Here is a 12,581-nt window from a genome sequence, read left to right as displayed (position 1 = left end):
TTATATAGTAATACTGCAATCATGCATGTTTTGAATAATTATAATTAATAAAGTATTTGTCAGGAATATGGACCTGTTTTGTTGTGTTTTCACCCGTTTCTGTTCCTGTGTGCCTTTATTTGGTCATGTTCCTGTTCTTGTTTAGTCTGATTATCATTCTGTGGACCTGTGTTCCCCAGTTGACTATATGCATGGAGCGTTCTTTATAACTTCCGCATAATGATAAGCAGCTCGTTAACTTCAGCTGAAACTCATTTATATGTGCTATATATAGGTAGACACTTATGAGACTCCTCTACTGCCTCGTTATTATCAGAAACTGAGAAAAATAATAATTGCAACATTGTAAATAATGATAGCGGCATGAACATTCAGTTTCATATTATTTAACAACATATCATTTAAATGCGGAAGCTGGTAATCCCAGGATAGAACCTGCATAGTTGTACATTTAAATGCTAACAGCTAAACACTATCATAACGTGTTTAGGCTAACGTTAGCTAGCTAGCGATACTTCTCTTCAAGGACATCTTAATCGTACTCTTGATGATCAGTAATTCATAAATCTTGTAATATTTTAAATACTTTTATTGTTTTTCAAATCTACAGCGGTGCAATAAAATTCACTTCAAAGATTCACTTTTCATTCATAAAGGCGACATGGAAAAAAATGTCTTTTCACGGAAAACAATGTATTTTTAAGATGAAAATGACATTAGATTACTCATATAACCAGAAGATGGCAACAGAGGATCAATCATTGGCTGCAGCTGCCATTTCAACTCCCTCGTTTTTCAAGATCTCTTGCTTTTCGATTTATTATATAATTACCAGTATAATAAATTGTTGTAATTTTACTGCACTCTGAAGTATATGGTATAGCAAGTGCAGAAAGTCATTAAAATAAATAAATATTCAGACACAAACAGCCTATAAGGGTGAATTATTTAAATATTTATATATAGTTCACTACAAAATAAATAAGTTAAATATTAATGGTAAAAGAATTAAATAAATCACTCAATATGAATTATTATGAATTTAATAACTACAAATTTTAAGCTTTATCTTGAACTGTAAAAGCTATTAAATAGCCTATATTTAACCAACACAAACGTGTTACTGCTGTAGTTGTGTAGTTGTGACTCGCGCATATTTAGCCGATTTACTCGCATATTTTTTTAAACTCGCGTTCTGTCATTCTTGAAACAGTATACATGGACGTTTGGTCCTCTTAAACAAAACTTTTCTTCGATTGTGAATGGATTATGTAAAGAAAACAAGCAAAGTACACTCCTATTACGGTACAGTACAGAGTTGGCTTGTTTAAAACAAGGAAGTAATCAATTCTTATGTCTCCTGTTTTTAAGTTGTAGCCTGTGCATTCTGTCTCTGTTGGGTCTGCTTTGTCTGATATGTGTATTTGCTCGCTCCAGTTGCTGTTGTGGATTATTCCTTGTGTTTCTTTTATTAAAGACTGTTTCATCTTACTTTGCATCTCCACCGTCCTTCCAGCAGCGTATTGTGAAAGTATACTTATTTTTGGGTATAATAAGTATTATATTAAATAAAAAGATAATATTGATACATACATGCCTTTGTTTTAAAAACTTCTGTATCAAATCTACACCTGTTGTGGCATTGTGCTGATGTTTGCATAGTTCTGTGTTTTCTAATGGCGGTGGATATGGGTTGTTCCCCTTCAGTCGAATCACTTCGACGTTACATTGGGATCTCGCTTGAGAGACCAATCATCTCTGAGCCTTATTCAAAAGGCCAATGAAAATTGGCGAGTGGACGTGCGTGCCGGCCACGCCCCCGTACATACGGGTATATAAGATGGCGGCGCGCACCACTCAGTTAGACTTTTTCTTCAGAGCCTTTCTGCTCGAGCCTCCAAACAACGAAGGAAACATATTGACTTCGAGTATTCCTGCTCCAAGACTCTTCTCCGCTGACGTGCTGCCATCTGAAAGAGTGAAAGAACTAAAAGAGCTTTTGGCAGCCGTCAGCGGTGTCCTGCGGGCGGCCGTTTTTACGGCCATCAAGAAGCCTCCTGCGCTCCAGCGAGCAGCCCCTGAGTGCACAGAAGTGCCGCGGTTCCTCCCTGGGCAGACCGGGACTATAAGAGCAATTTCTCATGGCCGTGAAAGACGTTCTTTTCAGAATGGTTTTCCGGCAGTGCGCTGCTGGATGTGGCAGTTTCCTCATCTCCGAGGACGGACATGAACACTGCCTCACATGCCTGGGTTTAGAGCATGCTGAGGCAGCGTTCACGGATGGTTCGTGCGTTCATTGCAAACGCATGACCATGGCCACGCTGAAGAACCGCCGCTCGTTCGCGAGACGGCTCCCCTCCGAGCCCCACAGCTCGTCGCTAAGCCCTCAATGCTTTTCGGCCGCTGTGGCAAGGCAACGGGGGGGTTTAAAGGTTACAGTGCGTAACGCGCCGTCGGCCCAAACAGCCCCGCAGCCGTCTGCACCCCAGTGTGGCCCCGTCCAGTGGCCAAAGCAGTATGCTTCCCCGGTTTCCGGGCCGAGCATCTCCTTTGGCGCACCACCGGATGAAGAGATGTCTGTTGCTGCGTCAGAGGGAGAGTCCGGTAGTGATGCAGACATCTCGGCGGGCCAGCGCCCCCCTGTGGTCGCTGCCCCGTCTGACATGGATGCTGAACTGTCGGCTATGCTCCGTGCCGCCAGGGGGATCGGCCTCGAGGTATCTGATACACCTCCCGCCGATCCCTCTAGGCTTGGCGACTGGTTCCTGAGGGGGGCGCCTGCGGTTCCGCCGCGCCCTCCCCCCATTCCATTCTTTCCGGAGGTGCATGAGGAGCTGATTAAAACATGGCGGGCGCCTTTTTCCTCGCGCCTTCGCCCCAGCTCCTCCTACCTCGCCACCCTCGATGGCAGAGCAGCCCGGGGATACGAGTTGGTTCCCCAGGTCGAGCGCGCTATCGCGGTGCACTTATGCCCACGGGGCGCTGCCACCTGGCGGGACCGGCCGCATCTACCCTCCAAAGGCGTGTGAGCGTTCGTCCGCCCTTGCGGGCCGCGTGTTCCGTACCGCTGGACAGGCTGCCTCCGCCCTGCATGCCATGGCCACCTTACAGGTCTACCAGGCGCAGGCGCTAAAACAGCTGCACGAGGGTGGTCCTGACCAAGACATGATGCAGGAACTCCGTGCCACCACCGACTTTGCCCTAAGGGCGACGAAGGTCACGGCACGGTCTCTTGGTCAGGTGATGTCCACCGCTGTTGTCCAGGAGCGACATCTGTGGTTCAATCTGGCTCAGATGGCAGACGCCGACAAAGCTCGCTTTCTCGACGCTCCCATCTCCCAGAGCGGCCTGTTCGGCGACACCGTCGAGGACTTTGCCCAGCAGTTCTCGGCGGTCCAGAAGCAGACGGAGGCCATCAAACACATCCTGCCCCGCCGCGAAGCCCTAATCCCGCCGCCGGTGACCCCGCCTCCACATGCCCGTCGCCGAGGGCGCCCCCCTGCGGCCCCCAAAACAACTCCAGCTCCTACACCCGCTGAGGCCCATGAAGCCAGGTTGGCAGCCCGGCGCAGAGCTGGCCGCAGGAGAGCGGCGCCGCCCGCCTCTCAGGGACCCGCTACAGCCACCCGGAGAAGGAAGGCCGCGAAGCGTCCCTGATGCGGGCAACCCAGAGGTGTTGGAGATTGCTCTTCGGGGGACAGTGACAACGTCCCCACTCCCGGTGGAGGGCCGGGAGCTTCTGTGTGCTTTTACATCGCCGCCGGCCCACGGGTCGGCTGTACCCACCTTTTCACAAAAAGAGCCAATTTCCTCACCTCTGGGGCCTCGGCCCTGAGTTCCCCTTTCTGGCAGCACTTACACTCCTTGGAACCGGACTCGGAGCCTGATATCGCCAGCACGGGAACCAGGGAAGAAGGTAAGCCCTGCTATGTGCAGCCAGACTCTCCCCCAGAACCCTTTGTTCTCTGGGGACGGTCCCCTTCCCCTCCCCCCCCAGGCTGCCCCACCACGGTCACGTCGGTCAACTATCTCGACGACTGGCTTCTCATAGCTCACTCGCGAGACCTGTTGTGCGAACAGAGGGACCTGGTGCTTCGGCATCTCAACCATCTGGGCCTTCAGGTCAACCGAGAGAAGAGCAAACTCTCCCCAGTGCAGAGGATCTCTTTTCTTGGTGTGGAGCTGGACTCGATCACTATGACGGCCCGCCTCACAAACGAGCGCTCTCAGTCGGTGCTGAGATGTCTAGACTTATTCAGACACAAGGCCCTCTCAAAACATTCCAGAGGCTCCTGGGGCATATGGCAGCTGCGGCCGCGGTCACGCCGCTGGGCTTGCTTCATATGAGACCGCTTCAGCGCTGGTTACACGATCGAATCCCGAGACGGGCATGGCACCGTGGCACACTCCGGATTGGCGTTTCCCCGCAGTGTCGCTGCCTATTCAGCCCGTGGTCAGACCTTGCCTTCCTTCGGGCCGGAGTTCCCTTGGGGCAGGTCTCCAGGCATGTCGTGGTGTACACGGATGCCTCCACCACGGGTTGGGGTGCTGTATGCAACGGGCAGGCAGTTTCGGGCTCCTGGACAGGACCCCAGCTGCAGTGGCACATCAATTGCCTCGAGTTGTTGGCTGTGCTTCTGGCCCTGCGTCGCTTCCGATCGACGCTGCACCAGAAGCACGTGCTTGTTCGTACCGACAGCACTGCAACTGTGGCGTATATCAATCGTCAGGGCGGCCTCCGCTCGCCTCGCATGTCACAACTCGCCCGCCGTCTGCTCCTTTGGAGTCAAACGTGGCTAAAATCGCTAAGTGCCGTTCACATTCCAGGCGAACTCAACCGTGCAGCGGATCAGCTCTCACGGCAGTCTTCCCTCCCTGGAGAATGGCGACTCCACCCCGAGACAGTCCAGCTGATTTGGAGCCATTTCGGCCAGGCTCAGATAGATCTGTTCGCCTCCCCCAAAACCTCCCACTGCCAGCTCTTTTACTCTCTGACCCAGGCTTCCCCCGGCAGAGACGCTCTGGCACACAGCTGGCCTCCGGGGCTCAAGTACGCCTTTCCCCCAGTGAGCCTCCTTGCACAGACCCTGTGCAAGATCAGGGAGGACGAGGAGAAGGTCTTGTTGGTTGCGCCACACTGGCCCACCCGGACCTGGTTCCCAGAACTCATTTCCCTCGCGGCAGCCCCTCCCTGGAAAATCCCCTTGAGGAAAGACCTTCTTTCTCAGGGGATGGGCACAATCTGGCACCCACGTCCCGACCTATGGAACCTGCACGTCTGGCTCCTGGACGGGACGCTTCAGACCTCGCCGGCCTTCCCCAGGCCGTGGTAAATACCATCACTCAGTCCCGAGCCCCCTCTACGAGGCAGGCTTACGCCCTGAGGTGGGGTCTGTTCGCTGACTGGTGCTCCTCTCGAGGAGAGGACCCACAGAGATGCACGATTGCAGTAGTGCTTTCCTTCCTGCAAGAGAAGTTGGAGTGCAGGCTGTCCCCTTCGACTCTCAAAGTGTACGTTGCTGCTATAGCAGCGTACCATGATGCAGTTGATGGATCATCCCTGGGTAAGCACCAACTCATCGTGAGGTTCCTGCAAGGCGCAAGGAGGATTAACCCTCCCAGACCGTGCCTCGTACCCTTTTGGGACCTCTCCATCGCCCTTCGCGGCCTACGGGAGGCCCCCTTTGAGCCACTTGCGTCAGTTGAGCTGAAATTCCTGTCCCTTAAGACAGCGCTCCTGACTGCCCTGGCCTCCATCAAGAGGGTAGGGGACCTACAAGCCTTCTCTGTCAGCGAAACGTGCCTTGAGTTCGGGCCCGGAGATTCTCACGTTATCCTGAGACCCCAGCCCGGTTATGTGCACAAGGTTCCCACCACGCCCTTCCGCGATCAGGTGGTGAACCTGCAAGCTCTGCCCCCGGAGGAGGCAGACCCGGCTTCTGCGCTGCTGTGCCCTGTTCGTGCTCTGCGCTTATACGTAGACCGTACTCGGCACTTCAGACGCACCGAGCAACTCTTTGTCTGCTTCGGAGGTCAGCAGAAAGGGAATGCTGTCTCCAAACAGAGGTTGGCCCATTGGGTGGTAGATGCCATCTCCCTGTCTTATTTATATCAGAGAGAGCCATGCCCCTTAGGTGTTCATGCCCACTCCACTAGGAGTGTTGCTTCATCCTATGCGTTGGCTCATGGCGCCTCACTAGCAGACATCTGTAGAGCTGCGGGCTGGGCGACACCGAATACCTTCGCTAGGTTTTACAATCTCCGCGTAGAGGCCGTATCCTCCCGTGTCTTAACATAAGACCTTAGGCGAGCAGGAGGATGGCTGGTGTCGGCTTGCTGCGCCATTCCCACGTGGATCCGTGCGCCATCTCCCAGAATGTTCCCTCCGGTGAACCCTGGGTCCTCCATGCCCCGCAGTCAGGGCTAGACGCGGAGTAGTCTGGACTGTGATCCTGCCTGGGTCTCCTTCGGCCCGCAGGTTGTGGCTATACTTTTCAATATTCCAGCGGAGAAGACCGCTGTTTCCCTCGTGTATCCCTAAGAAGCTTTATGGATATATTGAATTATTCTCATTTTCCACATGTTAAAGATGTGCTCCGCCCCCCCAACCCATGCTTCAGTACAACTGGCATCCCTGTAAGGCCCCCTTATTGGGCCTCAGGGCGTTGGGAAGGTTACGTTACAGTTCCATCTGCTGACACGTCCGCCTGCCAGCACGTGGGGTTGTGCGTAACGCGGCGTCAGGATCGTGGCCTTTTCCATGGGTCTGGTTCCCAATGTAACGTCGAAGTGATTCGACTGAAGGGTAACGTCTAGGTTACGTACGTAACCCTCGTTCCCTGAAGGAGGGAACGGAGACGTTATATTCCCCTGCCACGACCTGACGTCGCGCTGACGCCGGCTCGATTCGGCTCTTCAGCAAAAGCCTAACTGAGTGGTGCGTGCCGCCATCTTATATACCCGTATGTACGGGGGCGTGGCCGGCACGCACGTCCACTCGCCAATTTTCATTGGCCTTTTGAATAAGGCTCAGAGATGATTGGTCTCTCAAGCGAGATCCCAATGTAACGTCTCCGTTCCCTCCTTCAGGGAACGAGGGTTACATACGTAACCTAGACGATCATTCTGTAATCCAGCAGATAGGGAACAGACCAACCAAACTTTGCCTCTAAAACACATCATTTCCATCAATTGTAATATCTCCTTTCTAATGACAGTGTATTTATATTAATTAGTGGTCTGTTCGCAGTGACCTTTTGAGTGCTAATGCTTGACTCTCATAGTGTCACAGCTTATAACATCTCTATGTTATGCCACAGGCTCAGGGAGTAGCTGCAGATAGGATGCAGACTGAACAAAGCATGCATCATCAGAGAATATATGAAGCAGAAATCTGCAAAATGATGATGTGCAGAAGAAATGTGTAAAGAAACAAACAACTCATGTTGCTTTCTTTCTGGACATGCAACTGATTAATGAACCCAAAAGAGCATGAAAGTGTGCATATTTCATATTTGGGTGAATCTTCAAGTAATTATGTGGTTTTACAAGTCATTAGAAAGATAAGCTGTGTCACGCTAGTCCCTGGATTGTGCAAGATGTTATGTGCATACATTTACATATATGCATGGCTGTTTCACATAATCTAAACACACTCACATTCACACTTGACAGACTTCAAAAGATACATGCATCCTCACAAACCAAATACACACATAACCACACGTGTGTGTGATAATTTGCACATAAGATAAGGAAGTTTAGGACAGGTCATCACTGGAGGCACAGTGAATCAGAGCTGTGATGTAGTGAGATGCGTTCTCTTCCTGTCTGTCAGTGTGTTTCACATCTGCACTCACTGATGGGGGGATGACAGAGCTCAGACCACCCATCCTCCATCCCTGTTGACGTCAGCCCTCATCTGAGTCAGGGAACAAAACAGCAGTCTCTCCTCACGGACGAAGGCTACACGTATGGAAATAAAACTATGTGTATTGGTTCTGCTCTTGTTGTTAATTTTCATTTAAAACCTATTACGTTTATTATGCACAAATAGATGGGTTCTTAAAATACAATTTAGATTAAGTAGATCATGTGAAATCTGATACATAACTTTTCTTCTGCATCCTGCAGTTCCTTCAGGATCCCTCCTCCATCTCAACTCCACCCTCATGTCTACCCTTACGAAAAATAAGTTAATCAAAGTGTGCTATTAGTATACTTTTTAAAAAAAAAAAATTAAAAAAAATAGCAAAGTATTCCTTCAGTCTACTTTTTATCAGAAATGTGCTTTATATACTTCATATAAAATGACATTTAATTATATTTGACTTATACTTAGAAAAGTCTAAATATATTTAAGCTCTACTTGTGCTTCAATAATCCATGTTTTCATTGTTATATGGTTATGGCATTATTACACATCTTCTGTACAGAAGAAGAAACTGAAACAACAGATGCTTCTACATGTAATCTAACCAGTGTTGAGGGTAACGCATTACAAGTAATGCAGTTTACTTAATCAGATTACTTTTTTCAACTAGTAAAGTAATGCATTAAATTTTCAGTTACTTTTTCAAAAAAAAGTCCTTAATGTATTTAATCCCATTTTATTAACCATTGCTGCTGACCTTTGTTGATCCAGTTCTACAATACTAATAAGCAAAACTGACTTCAGATTAACTAACATTTGTGCTTCATTTTTCTCATTGCTGAAGAGTGTTAAACTTCCTTTTCCTACAGTTCTACTGTAGAGACGTGAATTTACTTTTCCTTCAGCCTTATGCTTATTTAATTTACTTTTTGATGTGAAAGGGCTTTTACATTTGCTAAAAATCGAACGTTTTATTTTAAAAACGAACAAGCAAGCCCTGCCCAGATTTAAAAAGTAATGCAAAAGTAATGTAATGCATTACTTTCCATAAAAAGTAACTAAGTAATGTAATTAGTTACTTTTTTAGGCAGTAACACTATATTGTAATGGATTACTTTTAAAAGTAACTTTCCCTAACATTGAATCTAACACAATCGTTAGACATAAAACAGCATTAAAACTGTGTAATGTTATGGAATAAAATGCCAACCCATGAAGAGGTAATAATGACTGTCAAGCTTTGGGGTGTTGATCAACTCCATCTACATTTTGACTATCATTCTGATTCCAATTCAGTCTTTTTTCAGCTTTTTATTCAAAATGTTTTTTTTTTTTTTTTTTTATTCATTTATGAAATGTACCCACATTCAAGTGTTTATGTTTTTGTTTACAAGCAGATACCCTGTTCTTTCTTTTGATGTTTTGTATGTTCAGATATCCATATAACAAAATATATACAAATTAATACCTAAATAGAGACACAGCAGTAAACTTAAAGAAAACTTACAAGTATACTTGCAATATAAAACTACTAAACTAGTAGTTTACTGAGACTATACTTCAAATTGTACTAAAAATGCTACAAGTATTTAATTAGTAAACTATCAGTATACCCAAGTTCACTTTTAGTATACTTGCAGTACAAACAAAACAGATGTGTACTAGTTGTGTACTTGTGTAAAGTTTACTACTGTTATACTTGAAGTCTACTTAAAAGTATACTTTTATATACTTGAAAGTAGGTCAGTTTAGTCCTAATGAGTATTGAAACAGAACTTACAACAATACTACTAGTACACTGATATTTGTATACTTACTACATAAAGTATACTTAAAATATACTTAAACTTTACTTAAGTGCCATGGCCTAATGGTTAGAGAGTCGGACTTGTGACCCAAAGGTCGCGGGTTCGAGTCTCAGGTCCAGCAGGGATTGTAAGTGGGGGGAGTGAATGTACAGCACTCTCTCCACCCTCAATACTGAGTCCTTGAGCAAGTTGGGCCTTGAGCCTTGAGTTCCAACTGCTCCCCGGCGCCGCAGCAATGGCTGCCCACTGCTCTGGGTGTGTGTTCACGGTGTGTGTGTGTTCACTACTGTGTGTGCACTTGGATGGGTTAAATGCAGAGCACAAATTCCTAGTACCATACTTGGCCTCACGTCAACTCCTTTCCTTTCCTTACTTCTTTTAGGTAAGGGTAGTTATTACTAAATTTGTTAAAGTAAGTCCAAGTCTATATGTGACCCTGGACCACAAAACCAGTCATAAGGTTAAATTTGACAAAACTGAGATTTATACATCATATGAAAGCTCAATAAATAAGCTTTCTATTGATGTATGGTTTGTTAGGATAGGTATAGATAGATATATTTGACTGAGATACATCTATTTGAAATCAGAAATCTGAGGATGCAAAAAAAATTAAAAAGACTGAGAAAATCACCTTTAAAGTTGTCCAAATTAGGTTCTTAACAATGCATATTACAAATCAAAAATTACATTTTGATATGTTTACAGTAGGAATTTTCCAAAAAATCTTCATGGAACATGAACTTTACTTAATTTCTTAATGATTTTTGGCATAAAAGAAAAATCTAAAATTTTGACCCATGCAATGTATTTTTGGCTATTGCTACAAATATACCCCAGCGACTTAAGACTGGTTTTGTGGTCCAGGGTCACATATAAAATATCAGCCTGTACACTGCTTTTAGGTAAATGGGCAAACGTTCAGTCAGGAAAGCCATGTATTCTCTACTAGCAACATTAAAATGCTTCAGTGTTCACTAAATTAGACAAACTCTACAAACTCTTCAGAAAAGTAATGGCAAAAATGTACTCTTTGAAACCTTATTTCACCCTTCTAATATAATAACAATAATTTATTATTATTATTTTTTTTAATGTAGAGTGTAGGGAGTTTTACATTTTCTGGAAAAGGAATTGAGAAAGGACTTTATCTTCAAATAGACTGCAAGGTAATATCAGTTTGATCTCTCATACAGTGTTCGTCTGAAGAGATTACCAATTGGCCTGAAGCAGTATCTGAAGTGGAGAAGAGAGTGTGATGGTACTGGCAAGTTGTTTGAGTTACCAGGCACAACACTACATTATGCATGTTATGAAGCACACATAGCTAGTCAATGTGTTTCACAATGGTCTTTGGGACAGTTTGATCTTTTGTTTGTTCTCAGACTTATTGGGGGACATCATATACAGTTTCTGAATTAACAAATTCAGCAATTACTCTTTGGAGATATAATATTCCAGCAAGTCTGCTTGATCAGTTTCCAAAGAAGAATGTTAAAATTATTTGGGAAAATACAAATTTCTTATCAAAGTGATAAAAAATGTTGTGTTGCAAAAATGAGTACACCCTCCTGAAAGTTACTAAACAAAACTAAATAAAAATTTCTAATGTAACTTTAAGGCAAGTTTTGATCAACAGGTAAGTCTGGTAAGCCAAAACAAAATTTAATTGTCAAGTAATTTCTTGACAACTAAAAGTGTTATATGGCCCACTAAATCATACTCAGACTTAATGCTGACAATGAAACCACTTGAGAAAGAACTGTCAGTAGATTTATGACAGTTGATTTATGACAGAGGACAATGGTTTAGGAGTAATACCAAATTATTGTTTTAAGTGTGAAAATATAGCAAAAGTAACACATAAATTAAAAAAAAACAATGGACTTGTGAAAAGGCCCCTATAATAATTAGGTCTTCACTTTAAGCTTTTATAGTGAGTGAGTTTTTGCTAGAAAAAGACGGGAGAAACACCAAGAAAGTGTGTCCGAGCCAGCAAAAGCTATGAGTGACACTTTATCTGACAGAGTAAGATGCAGTCTTCAGAAGTGACATGCATTGTTGTTTATCCACACCAGAACTACCTACTGTAGCCAAAGCACAATAAACTCAATTAGCTTTTTCCAAGACCCATATTTACAAAATATAGACATCTGGGCATCCATACTCTGGTCTCATGAGACCAAGTCAATCATTTCGGATCTAACAGCATTCAAAATGTTATAGTGTTGCTAGAGGAGGAGTACAGTGAGGTTGTCTGGTGGTGTCTGGTTCCCACAGTGAAGTTTAGTGGTATTAAAGCTCTTCTATAGGGATGTATGAGTGCTGAAGGTGTGAGGGAGTTGTGCTTTATCAACTTCAGCAACTCAATGCCATCAATTCACACACCACTGTGTGATGCAATACAAAAACTGAAACTGAAGATGCTACCCTCTCCTAATTCCCTGCATTGTTGGGCATTTTTTTCAACATGACAATGAAGATATTAATTCTCCCAATGTGAAAATCCTTCAGTGGACATGTATTTCACTCAGTCTTAACACTCTTGAGCACTTGTGAGGGATTCAGTAGAGACGAGCTGAGCAAAACTCTCCATTAAAGACCAGGGCATTTAAGGAGGTTGTCCTCTAGGAGTTAAACAGGACAGATGTGACAATTTGTCATGAACCTGTACACTCAGTGCCAAGAAGGGTCAAAGCAGTGTGCTTAGATTTATGGAGGACATATTAAGTACTAGAATATTACACTTTTTTGAATAAAGTCTATGGTGTATTCATTTCTGCTATCCCTCATTTAAACAAAAGTGGCTGTTACTTATTTTACAGATATTAAGTAAGAAATAATTGACAACGGGCCATTGAATTCTTAGAAAATAATGCACACCCGAGGTGGTGAAGTGA

This window comes from Garra rufa, chromosome 18 (genome assembly GCF_049309525.1).
Source record: "Garra rufa chromosome 18, GarRuf1.0, whole genome shotgun sequence".
Taxonomy (NCBI): domain Eukaryota; kingdom Metazoa; phylum Chordata; class Actinopteri; order Cypriniformes; family Cyprinidae; genus Garra; species Garra rufa.
This window is presented reverse-complemented; position numbering follows the sequence as displayed.